General features: G+C 45.0%; 1 protein-coding gene across 8 annotated transcripts in view; it reads right to left on the bottom strand.

The window, feature by feature from the left end:
- Positions 1-13,705, bottom strand: part of NUP93 (nucleoporin 93) — a 102,390-nt gene extending 88,685 nt beyond the window's left edge. For 2 of the 8 annotated variants that reach the window (XM_067019818.1, XM_067019821.1), the window contains exon 1: positions 13,595-13,677. The gene's annotated coding sequence lies outside the window, so the exon portion shown is untranslated. Of the gene's footprint in view, positions 1-7,509; positions 7,598-8,645; positions 8,695-13,590 lie in introns of those variants that run through there. The other 6 variants (XM_067019823.1, XM_067019822.1, XM_067019819.1 and 3 more) reach the window with 6 other exon arrangements.
- Positions 13,706-13,947: the final 242 nt, after the last annotated feature.

Below are 13,947 nucleotides of genomic sequence, written 5' to 3'. Positions count from 1 at the left end.
TCCAAGTCACTCTCACCTCTTCCTGGCTTCCTGGCTTCAGCCCTTGTCTCCTACAGTGTCTTCTCAATACAGTGACCAGTGATCCTTTGAAAGTCTGATCACATCCATCCTCTGTTTAAACTTCTTGTACAGAGTGAAGCCCTACAGAAGCAAGCCATCTCTTCTTACGTCCTAGACTCACCTCCAGTCCTGTCCTCCTTCCTTTCCTGGGCTCCAGCCACCCTGGGGCCTCCCTGCTGGTCCCCCAGTGGGTCAAGCACATTCCTGCCCTAGAGGCTTTCTTTGTACTCCTTATTTCCTCAACCTGGAATGCATCTCTCCCAGATATGCTCATGGCGGATTCCCTATCTCTCTCAGCTAAACTGTCAGCTTGCCTCTGATGCCGACCTAGAACAAAACATTTAAGAGTGCAACCTGCAACCACCCTCAGCACTCCCCCCCATCCCCAGCTAGAATGTAAACTGCACAAGGATAGGTTTTTTTGCCTGTTTTGTTCACAGAGGTGCCCCAGGTTCTTAGAACAGTGCCTGGCACATAGTAGGTTCTCATATGTTGAATGAATGGGAGTTTTATTCTTCCGTTTGTGGAGACTCTGTTCTTCTTGAAGGCTTCCTATGCACTCTTGCCAAATCAGCACCCACTGGCAAGCAGAGACCAAAGCAAAAACATTCCCTTCCGACTACCAACTGATACTTAACATTTCTGAGGCTGCACAGCATAAGGCAGAGACAGTACAAATGGCATGAATTCAGATTACACTTGGTCCAGACTAGTGCTTTTTCCCTCTAAATACCCAGACAAAAACCCAGTGATATTTTACAAGAAACAGCCCAGTTTTCAGGTGAACAAATTCCAAACTAAAAGAACAAATATACATACAGGAAGAACTGTGCTATGTAAGTTTAGAGTAGAAAATAAGCTTGTTCGATGTCTGTCTGAAGGAAGAGAGAAATGTATATGATACCATATTTGGGAAAAACTGGATCTGTCCTGCATTATAACTCAACCAGTGGAAACTGATTTACAAAAAAGTTATTAAAGTTTCCAAATGTATACTTTGATATAGTCATCATCTCATTAAAATTTTTAAACGTATGGTTAATTTTACAAATTTAAAGACGATTTTTAACCCTTCTGCAAAATAAATATCAATTTAGCCACAAAATATAGGGGTTAAACCAACCGAGTATCAATTTTGACCCAAGATACTGAAAACTGATCATGAAAATAACCTCACTAGCTTTGTCCAATAGTCAGAACCAGAATGATTAGCGGGAAGGGAGGTGTGGGGGTGAAGTCCAAGCTCTGTGTTGGGAAAAAAATCTGGCCAAGACACACGCAGAGACTGGATGCCAGCTGCACCCCTGGGGAGCTATGGAGGAGGGAGCCAGGAAGAAACCACACTGCGAACCCACAGAAGTGGGATGTGGAACAGTAAATGCAGCAAAACTGGGGGGATGGGAAAAGGCCAGCAAGGCAGACAGCACTAAGGCTCCTCTGTCAGCATGACTCCGAGCCTGATTGTTGAGAGGCCTCTGGAAACACTGAAAGGTGCTTCAGAGAGCATGGCAGGGTACCAGGGCCCTGAGCAACAAACTGCTCTCCGTGCCTCTTGGCAGAAGTCCTACTGAGCCTCCACAGACCTCCTCAAACAACCGGGTAAGCCTTAAAATGAAGGGCAAACTTATCACTGCTGTTAGAAGGCGAGACTGGTTATCCTTTGGTGGCAGGGGGGTGGGGGTGGGGGCGGGGGGGACAGGAGGAGGCAGAAAGGAGGCTTCTGGGGGGCTGGTAACTTTGCTTTTTTATTCTGGGTGCTGCTTAATAGTGTGTTCATTTTGAGAACATTCATTGAGCTAGACTCATGATTTATGTACTTTTCTGATTGTGTACTGCACTTCAATAAAAAGTTCCCCATCAAAATGAAGGACAATGACCCACTGTTTTTCAGAGGTTGCAGACACCCTGCTATATTAGAAATGGTGGGACTTCCCTGGCGGTCCAGTGCTTAAGACTCTGTGCTTCCAATGCAGGGGGGTGCAGGTTCAATCCCTGGTCTGAGAACTAAGATCCCACATGCTCTGTGGTATAGCCAAAAAAATTTTTAAAATTAAAGATAAATAATAAATAAATAGAAATGGTGAATGCTCTTAGTGGAAAGTTCCCAAGATCCAGACCTCTTCACCACACCTAGAGGATGCTGAGAAATTAACTAGGGGAAAAAATTAAAGCCCACAGCTTTAGAGAGACAGCTCCCACCTAGAGCTAAAACCAAGGACTGGGCAGAGTCCATTTCCTCAAATTAGTCAGCACTCACCTGTCTTTCAGTGTCCAAAAAAATGTCCCTTCCAGGCACATAAACATTCTTAACAACAAGAAAAAAAAAAAATCTCCAAATGGCATATAGGATGAAATGAACTTAAAAAAAGGGCAGAGCAAAAATACATCAAATAATTTTGGTTCACTTGCTATTAACATGTGTCTTAATTATGAAAAATATGGTCATTTCCACATTCCCAATATAACCATGTTAAATATTTAATCAAGCCAAAAAAGAGTAGTGTAGTATAATAAGAAATATATTTGATCTTTGTCCCCAAGTTCCTGGCACACAGCTTCTAAAACCCTTGGAATGTCCTGAAGTTCTGAGTCTTTTGTAACTCACAAGGAACCCCTTTTAAGCACACCTGAATTTCTGCACATGAGGTAACTTGGGAAGGCTAAGCTAGGTGGCCTCAGGATGGGGCTGGTCACCAGAAAGACCAAGTGATTAGAGAGTTGGAACTTTCAGCCTCACCCACCAACCTCTGGGAAGGGGAAGCAAGGGCTGCAGATTAAGCTCTATAAAAACTCTTGAACAATGAGATTTGTTGAGTTTCTGAGTTGGTGAATGCATCCACACGCTGGGAGAATGGTGCACCCCGGTTCCACAAAGACAGAAGCTCCTGTGCTAAGGACTCTTCTGGACCCCACCCTATGTACCTCTTTACTTGGCCATTCATCCTTCATAATAAATCAGTTGATTTACCCCTGGGATAAAACCCAAATCTCCCCTCATAATTTCCTCATCTCTAAAGAGGAGAAGATAATGCTTACCTCCTTCAAGGGGTTGATGATACACAGAAAGTATTTTATGAACTCTCCTGATTTATGTCACTGTAAAATGCTATTTTAGCTTTTTCCCAAAGTTGCCTATTTGGCAACATTTTGTCAATTATAAACGTCTCTGCTTCAAAAAAATCTTCTAGCAAATATATGATACTAAATTATGACTTATTTAATCACACCTTCATATCATTCAGTAAGCACTTCTGGGAGACACCTGCAATTTTTAAATGTACAATTTTTACATTCCCCACTATCAACTATGGTTTTAATTATAAATTCAAATTTTCACAATGAAGGTGTGATTCAGAAGAAATTTAGCATTGAATTTCAAGTGGAAATCTTGCCCTCAAACTTATTATTAATTAGACTGTAACAGGATTAAAACACAAGAACAGTGTTCAATGTCCAACACCAAGATTAATGAGGAAAGCCTCACAGGAGGTGTCAAAAGCTGAAGACTGGTTCTGCTCTCCTCTCTTCTTCTGAATACATAAACTATGGTTAAATGACAGCATCATTCTACTTTGTACTATATCTGTCGGCTGTCAATTACAAGAACCAAAAGAAAATTACATCCTAACAGATACTATTGTTTCAGATGCTTCTAGAAGAGGAAAATGATGATTAACAACAACAACAAAAGTGCTGTTGGATAACTCTTTACAGTCCTATGAAACTAAGTAAAAGAGTTAGACTTAATCATTATTCAGAAGGTAGACTTCTGGAGAAAACAAAGAACTACTTTTGCAAATATGTTCCTATAAAAGGGTTTCATCTTCAAGGAATTCATGGAAAAGACTCTGACAAGTACAGGTTTCTGGTAACTGACTATACTGCTGAACTGAATGAATAAGCATTTTCAGAACTCTAATGGAAAACTGATGAATTTATAAAAGTGCTAACAAAAGATCAAGATGAAAAAAAATTAATTACATGGGACTGAGTGAACTGATGAGGATGATTATAATTTTTGTGACTTTCTGTTTGAATAATAATAAAAAAAAATCCCACAAGGACTCAGAGGCAAAAAATATACAAATCAATTTTCACTGCAAAGTAAAGGAGCTGTTACAGTGGAGGATTACTGGACTGAATGTCAATATTATGATATAGTATGAGTGTGTTTCATGTTTGGTAATTGCAATCATTATTGCTTTTGTTGTGGTCATCCATTTACAATGCTTGGTGTCAGTTTATTTATCTCCTGTAAAAATAAAATAGAGTGTGTGTGTGTGTGAAAAAAAAATTTTCTTAATAGCTGTTCTCTATTTTAAGTAATATAGATTTATTTGTAAACATGTTGTAAATAAATGCTGTTGGTTGAAAAAAAATTTTAATAAATAAAATAAAATAAATCTAAACAAAACAAAAAGACAAGGAACTAAAATAAATTACCCTAGACAGAAGAGATATTAAAGACCTGGGTGATTCAGTACAAGTATGGGCCTGGATGACTCAGTGTTTGCAGTAAGGAGTGTGTAGTATCAGCTTTCTTGATACATAAAATAACACTTGTATTATTTCATCTTCAATGAGCAAAGAGAAGCAATCTGGCATCACACAGAAACATAAAGTAACCACACAGCCTACCTCCTGACAAATTCTTGGAGTAGAAGGCCTGGGATAGAACTGTGCACCCCATCCTGGCTTTGCCCCGCATCAGCTCTCTGACCCTGGGACCAGACCTTCCTCATCTCTGGATCCCACTTTCACCACAGGTGAGACGAAGGGGTTGGCTCAGGTGATTTCTAAGGTCCTGCCCGCCATGAAGAATCTACAGACGTGGGACATTTTAATTCAGTCTTTAAACTCACTTAATGAATGTGTCCTTGGAAGGAGCAGCCCCATTTTAGCGGTGATGAAAAGTATCTGTATAAAGAACCTGAGGAATGATACTGGCCCCATATTACAGCCGGCATAAACAGGGGCAGATCACCAAGTCTACCTCCAAAAGGCTTTGGCTCTGGCTCGTCTCTCGAAACCAACAGTTCTCAGTTGGGGGCAGCTTTGCTCCCTGGGGAGCACTGGCAATATATAGAGGCATTTTTGGTTGTCACAACTGAGAGAGAGAGGTGATGTGCTACTGACATCTAGATGGCAGAGGCCAGGGATGCTGCTAAACATCCTATGATGCACAGCACAACCTGCACAACAAAGAATTATTCAGACTAAAACATCAATTGTGTCGAGGTTGAGAAACCCTGCTGTAAACTAAGGAAGGCTTCTTGTCCTGAGAGCCATGACATCAGCATCACAGGCACCAGGAACCCTGGGAAATATATGCATACATTTTTAAAAAAATATGAGAAGCACTATAGTTTTTATCAGATTCTAAAGTCTGAGTCCCCTGCACGCCCCTGACCCCAAATAATCTTAAAACACTGTATATACAGAATTATACCATTTGAGTTTTTAATGGTGGTAGTCATTCCCCGGTATACCACACAGCAATGGAAAAGATCAAACTAAAGCTACACGGAACAACAGGGATAAATTTCGCAGACATAAAAATGAACTAAAGCAGCCAGACACCAAAAAAAGATACTGCATGATTCCATTTATATGGATTTTAAGAAGAGAAAAAAACTGATCTGTGGTGCTAGCACTCAGAACATTGGTTATCCGGGGGGTTGGTGGGGATGGGGAATGACTGGGAGGAAGCACAACAGAACTTTTCTGGTACTACAGACTGAAATGTGTCCCCCCCAAATTCATATGTTGAAGTCCTAACCCCCAATGTGAAGGCATTTAGAGAAGGGACCTTTGGGAGGTAATTAGGTTTAGATGAGGTCATGAAGAGGGGGCCCTCATGATGGGATCAGTACCCTCCAAAGAAGAGACACCAGAAAGCTGCTTCCTCTATCTCCCACCCCTACTCCACACATACATTCACCCAGGAAAGTACATGTGAGCACACTTGAGATGGTGGCCACCTACGAGCCAGAAAGAGAGAGGGTCTTCACCAGAACCCAACCATGTGGCATCCTGGTCTCGGACTTCCTCCAGAACTGTGGAAAAACAAACTTCTGTTGTTTAAGCCACTCAGGCCATGGTGGTTTATATGGCAGCTGAAGGTAAGACACCAGGGTATTGGAAATATTCTATATCTCAATATGGGTGATGGCCACATGATTGAATAAATATATAAAAATTCATCAAGCTTTACACTCAGCATATATTAAGTGTATATATATATATGTTAAGGTTTGTTCACAGATAGAATTTAGAAGAAATAGCAAGAAACATAACATTAGCATAGCAAGAAACTTAGCTATCTCCAGAGAGAAAGCAAAGCTAAGATTTGGGAGATTTCTACTTTTCATTGTATAACCCTCTATCAATCTGAATCCTTTCCATTAAGTGTATGTGACCTTTTCTAATTTTTAATAACTTGTTCATTTTAAAACTGCTCTAAACTCCCTGCCTCAGAGTGTTTGTCTCACCACTGCCCCTGACTCCACGATGGCAATGAATGTCAAATCCACACTCCCATCCTGCTTCTTGAACTCACGCTCCAAACCAGGAGCTTCCAGGCACTGCCTGTGCATTTCCACTCAAACCCACAACTGCCACACCCAGTGCACCTCAAAATGCAGTCATCCACCCACCACCACCGCCGCCGCCACCAGACGCCCGCCCAAACCCCTTCACCTGTACCTGGGCTGCACTCTCTCAAGTTCCAACTCACCCTTCTCCTTGCATCTGTGCATGAACTTGGACTGTTTATTTATAGCTATTCTCCACTCTCCAGACTCAGAAACCAAAACAGATGCAAACACATTTCTGAGAGAAAGCAGGCAGGTATTCCTCATTATCCAAACTACTGCTCTCCCTGACAAAATCTCAGGAAACCAAATACTAGACTCAGATAACATGACATCCCTCACTCTCCAAATCTCTCATTACCTAAACAGATTTAGAGAGCAAGGGATACTTTATTTTTGCAGCATCTTGTTGCTTTTTTCCTTTTCCAGCTTTATTGAAATATAACTGACACACAATATTGTGTAATTTTAAGGCACACAACGTGGTTTTATAGACATAAATACTGTGAAATGATTACCACAATAAGGTTAGTCTAACTGTTGCTTCCATCTTCATCACCATCACACAAGGCCAGACTTCCCGCCCTTTAAGCCCAAGTTCCTGCTAGACACAAGTTCCAGTCCCTCCCACTGCACACCTGCTCACTGCGACCACGTTCCTCTTTCCACCATCACTTTCCCTATGTTACTCCTGAACAAAAGCCCTCAATACCTTCCATTCACGGGATCCAGAGGAGGCACTGTTTCTGGAGAAACCCTGGGTACCAGTAATGTGATTCACTCTGTCCCTGACCATCCCCGTGCATACACTGCTCTGTGCTCATGCCATTTTTCACAACCAGTAACATCTACTCACCTTCTATCACACCCCTGAGATCCAGCCAAGAACTGTACCCTCTAGCTGTGTGACCTTGGGCAAGTTAATTACTCCCTCTGGGCCTCACCTGTGAAGTGGAAAAATAGACGTACCTTCCTCACCTGCCACACAGTAACCACTCAAACATCAGCTATCGTTTTACTACGAATTCAAGTCCTACTTACCAAAATGGTTTTCCTCAATACCCATCCCACAGGAATCTCCCCTCATCTAGATTCCTCTCTACTCCATTTAATTATTTGCCTTACACGTTTCTATGTGGCCAGCCATCTGTTTTTGTGCTCCACAAGGTTTCTTTTTTCCTTTGTAAATTTTTATTTATTTATTTATTTTTGGCTGCATTGGCTCTTCGTTGCTGTGCATGGGCTTTCTCTAGTTGTGGCGAGCGGGGACTACTCTTCATTGCAGTGCGCAGGCTTCTCAGTGCAGTGGCTTCTCTTGCTGCGGAGCATGGGCTGTAGGTGCGCAAGCTACAGCAGTTGTGGCTCGTGGGCTCTAGAGCGCAGGCTCAGTAGTTGTGGTGCATGGGTTTAGCTGCTTTGCAGCATGTGGGATCTTCCCAGACCAGGGCTCAAACCTGTGTCCCCTAGCATTGGCCGGCGGATTCTTAACCACTGCGCCACCGGGGAAGTCCCTCCACAGGGTTTCTGCAGCCTCCTTATTTCACTCTGGAGCTCTCACAGAGCTATTTTCGTCAATATATAGTTGTTTATTTGCTGTTTTTGTTGTTTTTATAGGGGGACAAAGCGTGAGGACCTGTTAGTCCACCACCCTGCTGACATTCTCCTCATTTGCCTTATGTTATCATCTATTAATACCTAGATTCCTTCTCCCCCAAACAGCTTAAAATTTAAAGTATTTTGTAGCTTTACCTTTTTAAAAATACATATATATATATATAACTCCAACAGTGCCCTTAAACAGTAGCAAGATCCTCAATACAGTCACTAACTGTCAGAATAACCTTCAGCAAACCTTTCCCAAAATGCCTAATGACTCATTTTCCAAATTCCTGTGTTTGCCTTGTAAAGTTCACCAAAGTTAGAGCCCCATGTACACGTGAGCACACTTGAGATGGTAGCTACCAACAAGCCAGAAAGAGAGAGGGTCCTCACCAGAACTCAACCATGTGGCACCCTGGTCTTGGACTTCCAGCCTCCAGAACTGTAGAAAAACAAACTTCAGTTGTTTAAGCCACTCAGGCCATAGTGGTTTATATGGCAGCTTTCCTTCATTCATTTAACAAATACTTATTGAGCATCTACCACATTCTAGGTACTGTTTTTTCAAAGCAATGGGGATGGAGCTATGGAAAAACCAGACAAAGTTCCCCAGCCTCAGGGAGCTTATGTCTATTAGGAGACAGACAATAAAAATGCATAAACATATAGACACATGATGCCAAGTATTGATAAGTGCTATGAGGGAGGTAAAACACGGAAATGTGGCAGAGTGGATGGTGGGACTGCTTTAGCTGGGGTGTTCTGAGAAGCTTCTTTTAAAAGGAAACCTTTGAGCAGAGACCTGATTGAAGTAAGAGGGTGAGCTATGTAGATATTTGGGGGAAGAATGTTCTTGCCAAGGAAACAAGGCAGAAGTGTAGTTTGCATAGTTGAAGAGCAGGAGGCCACGTGGCTGAAGCACATAATCATGGGGAAGGGTGGTGGGAGAAGGCATTGGGACAGGGTCACATCATGTTGGCTTCCCAGCACCAAGGACTTTGGATTTCAGCCTACTTATGATGGGAGCCCGTGATGGGTTGAGCCTGCTTTAAGGCTCATTCCCACTGCTGTGTGGAGAACAGACAGGGGGCGTGAGGGGACAAAGTAAGAACAGGGAGACCAGTCAGGAGGCTACTCTATCACCCAGATGTGAAACCTGAGAGCCACGTGGACCAGGGTGATAGTGGTGGAAGAGACAAAAAGTGGGTCTGATTCATGGATACTATATTTTAAGAGTAGATTTAGTGTAGACATGAATTGCTGATGTAGAGTTTGAGAGGAGAAAAGAAGTCAAGGACAATGCCAAGGCTTTAAGCCTGAGTAACTCAGACCATGAAGGTGCCATTTACTGAAACGAGGGAGACAGGGAAGGGAGTAAGCCTGACATCACAGGGCTGCCGTGAGGATGGCATTAGATTATAGAAGTAAAGCCCATGGCAGAGACCTGCGCACAGCCAGAGCTCAGGAAGTGATGGTTGTCCTTTCCTTCCACTTTCATTGGTTCCTTCTCTTAGGATTTAGGTCTCTCCTTCCCTAAAATAATTCCTCATCAGTAGGGGAAACTGGGTGAGGGGTATAGAGAACTCCGTACTATCCTGCATGTGTTCTATAAATCTAAAACAAATCTAAAATAAGAAGTTTATTTTTAAAAAATTCCTTGACCCCATGTCTTCCTCTGGCTCCCACTCCCTTCATAAAGAGACGGCCATCCCCTGTCACACATCATTCATTCATCACCACTGCCATCTAACTTTTGCTTGCCTGCCTCCCATTTCCTGAATTCCCCAGCAGTCACCACTGACCCAACTGCCAAATCCAATGGACTCTTCAATCCTTCCTTTCTCACAGCCTCTGACACCCTGACCACTCCTTCCTTCCTGAAACTCTCTCTTCCCAAGATGTGGAGACTCCACCTTCTCCTGGTTCTCCTCCTCCTCCCCCCTCTCTCAGCCTCCTCTGCTGTGTCTCCTTCACCTACCCACCCCTCAAATGCCGAGCTTCTATCCTTGGACCTCCTCTTCTCACACTATATATTTCTCTGGATAACATCCACTTGAACTTCAACTACAATTCCTACCACAGCCATTAATCTCCCAGATGGCTACAGACCTCTCTGAATCCGTTCACATACACATGTGCATCCAAGAGAACCACACACACACTCTTGAGCAGGCAGTGCCAGGAGGCTCAATGCTGCCCTTCCCCAGAAAGTCCATCCATGGACCTCGGAGGTCTATCTGGGCCCTGGGCCCAGGCAAGGACACTGACCTATCAAAACAAAGGTGACTTCCATATCTCTATGTCCAGCCCAGCTCTCTCCCAGGGCTAATATTTCCAACTGTTCACCTGACATCTACAGCTGGCTGACCAGTGGATGCCTCAAACTACACATTATCCCAAACGCTTCACTACCCTCCCCTCTTAGCTGCCACCGCCACCACCACCAGCACCACTTCCTCCTCCTGCATTTCCAGTCTCTCTTGATAAAACGATTAGCACCAGTCAATTCAGCCAGAAACCACTTCAGGCTCCCTTTCCTCTCAGAATATCCAACCTCCAGGTCTATCTCCCAAACCTTTCGGAAAGTCGAACCCTCATCTCTTTTGCCCCCACTCTAACCTCACGCTTTTCTCCGGATTATCTCAACAAGTCTAAGCCTTCTTGTTCCTCTAACCTACACTCCCCTTGGCTAGGGAGGTCTTTCTGAAACGTTCCCCTGCCTTTATACCCTCAGGAACACCTACCATCTCCTATAGAGGGAAGTGCTCATGCTTTGACACAGCCAGTAGGGGCACCCTCCAAAGAATGGGCACTGCCACCCTTACCATCCTCATCTCTTACTGCCTCCCCACAAAGGTACTCTAGCAATTCTCTACTCCTTGGGATGCCTCATGCTGTTTCCTCCCTTCACACACTGGCACATACAGGTGTATACTCTGCTAGAACACAAACATACCCTGGCACATGGGAACTCCTGTGTACCTTGCAAAGTCAGCTAGGACAGTCCTACCTACCTCAAACCCCTCCCACACTATTCTCAACCATCTATTACTGTTCTTCCCTGGCCAGGTGGAAGAGTTGTGATGATTTTATTCCCAAGTCTGTTTCTCTCTCTACATGGAGAATTCCTGTAGAGTGAGGTCCACAGACTGCTCAGCTTTGAATCCTCAGCTGCTAAGTTTGGTACAAAAAAGTTACCGAATAAATGTCTGCTGAATTAAAGTGACCTGTTCCCTGAACATACCTCAGGTCCTCACCTCCAGGTCTTTGCTCTGACCCCTCCCTCTCCTTGGCACATCTATCTTTCTCTCTACCTTATTTTCTACTTCAGCCCATCAGGAAGCAGGTTTAGACACTCAAGTTCACCACATCTCCAATGTTCCCACCTCAGGATATTTGCACTTGCTGTTCCCCTTCCAGGAATGCTCTTGCCCGAGATACTCATACTCCCCTCTCTGATTTCAAACAGGTCTCTGTTCAGACATCCTTGTCCTCTTTTTAAAAAGGCCCTGCCACTACATGCTACCCCTGCAGGCTTATTGCTGGTGATGTGCTCCACAGAAACAGCAGCTCAGTGAGCGCAGGCCTATCTCAGTCACCGCTGGATACCCGAGCCTCTAACAGTGTCAGGAACATGGATTTATTTTCTATTTGTTGAGCACATACTGTGTGCCAGGTCTAGGTGCTGGGGATACATCAGGGAACAAAACAGATAACGTTCTAGAGGGGGAAAACAAACAATACACAGATAAATGAGTAAAATATAAAAACTAAAGCAATAAAGGAAGACAAGAAGTGGGGAATGTCTCACTAGGTGACCCTTGAATAAAAACCTGAAAGAAGTGAGGGAGCGAACCATATGAATATTGAATCACAAGCACAAAGGTCCTGAGGTCGAAGCATGTCTGCCATGTGGAAGCAGAGGGTAGCAGAAAATGAAAGTGGGAAAGTAACAGTGGGTCAGATTATGTAAAGCCATATAACTCACTGTAAGGAGTTCATCTTTAAATGAGATGGGGACCCACTGGAGGGTCCTTCTATCTAATGTGCTGAAAATAGGGTCCAGGGCAGAAGCCAGGAGACCAGATGGGAGACTATTTCAATAATCCAGGAGAGAGGTGATGGTGACCTGGCCCAGGATGCCAAGCATTGCACGTGAAGAAAGAAAGACAGCAGTTAAGGATGACTCAAAGGTTATCGGTCAGAGCCTTTTACATTACTGAGGAAAAAAAACCAGCAAGAAAAGCAGTCTGGGAAGAGAGGTGGAGGGAACCTTGCTAGCCCTATCTTGAAATGTTCAGGTTGAGTTCCCTACAAATCATCACAGTAGAGATATTAAAGTAGGCAGCTGGATATAGGTCAAGGGAGAGGCCCAGGCTGGAGATATTCATGTGGGATCTGTTAACCTAATAAACAGGTATTAAGAACAATGAGCCTCGAGTGAGATCACCACGAATAAAAATTGAAAATGTCCCAAACACAAATTCACAAAGAAGAATAACTGAAAGAAAGAAGAAAAGATACGATGCCCAAGGGCACCCTCTCACAGCCCCCAAACAGAACAGAAAGGTGACCCTTTTTGAAAGACATTTTGGTCTAAACAAATCATAACCTCTTCTCACACCCGACAAAGGGGCAAACCTGGACCAGCAGCTCTGTCAATGGGTCGTCCAAACTTGGAACAAAGACCCCTGCGGTCGGCCCCGTAATTTTTAAAAGAGACAGAGTAAATGCAGGCATTGCCTTTGCAGAGGATGGGGTGCTGTGGGCCCAGAGAAAGTGCGGGCCACCTCCAGGTTCTAATCACTAGCATCTCTCTGCACGGGAAGGAGCATTCCGCTGGATGCAGACAGAGGAGATAGGCCAAGGCTCACACGGTAGTCCCTTTCCCGGGACGGAAACGCCTCCCGATAGAGTATCCCCGAGGAACGAGCGAGGGAGCTGACAGGGCGCGGTCGGGAAGATAACAGGCGGAGTGTGGTGGTGGGGAGGGGCACCGATGCAGCCAAGGGTGGGCTCGCAGGGCAGGGGTGGGCGTGGGGGCGTGGCGCGCCGGCAGAGCGCTGTAGTGGGACAAGAGGGTCGCCAGGGGGCCTAGGCTCCGCATTCAGAAAGAGGGCAGATACAAAGCACTCCCGGAGCGCAGCCCGACGCTATAATGGGGGGCGGTACGACAGGGCGCTGTGTCGCTGGCGTCAGGCGTGCCAGCTGCCATGAGGCGAAGGGGAAGTGTGAGCAGCACGGCTCCGAGCACGTGGACCGGGCTCCGCCCAGCCTCTGGGCCTTGGGTTCAAGGACCAGCCCCGTGTCGAAAGGACGGGGCCACAAACAACCTTACCTAGCGTTGCAGCCGCGTCAGCCGCTCAGGTCCGGACTAGAGAACGCGGCAGCCGCGTCTCGCGCCGCTCGCCCGCGCTTCCTGATTGGCCGAGACCGGCCCTCCCAGAAGCCCCCGCGCGGCGCGCCGCCAAATGAACTTTATGGAGACCCGAGGAGGAGGACACGGACATGGGCGGGGCTTGGGCGGGGCCTTCGACTGAGCTGTCACTCCCCACACGCACCCAGCCACCGCCCTCTCTCCTCCCACGTGGTCAGAGTCGGCTCCTGCCGGAGAAAGCGATCCCACAATTGCCTGCGCGGATTTCTTACCCTTCATTGGACACCATCTGAGTGCCAGGCACTATTCTAGGTACTG

The sequence above is a fragment of the Kogia breviceps genome, chromosome 18 (assembly GCF_026419965.1).
Source record: "Kogia breviceps isolate mKogBre1 chromosome 18, mKogBre1 haplotype 1, whole genome shotgun sequence".
Classification (NCBI taxonomy): Eukaryota; Metazoa; Chordata; class Mammalia; order Artiodactyla; family Physeteridae; genus Kogia; species Kogia breviceps.
This window is presented reverse-complemented; position numbering and strand designations above follow the sequence as displayed.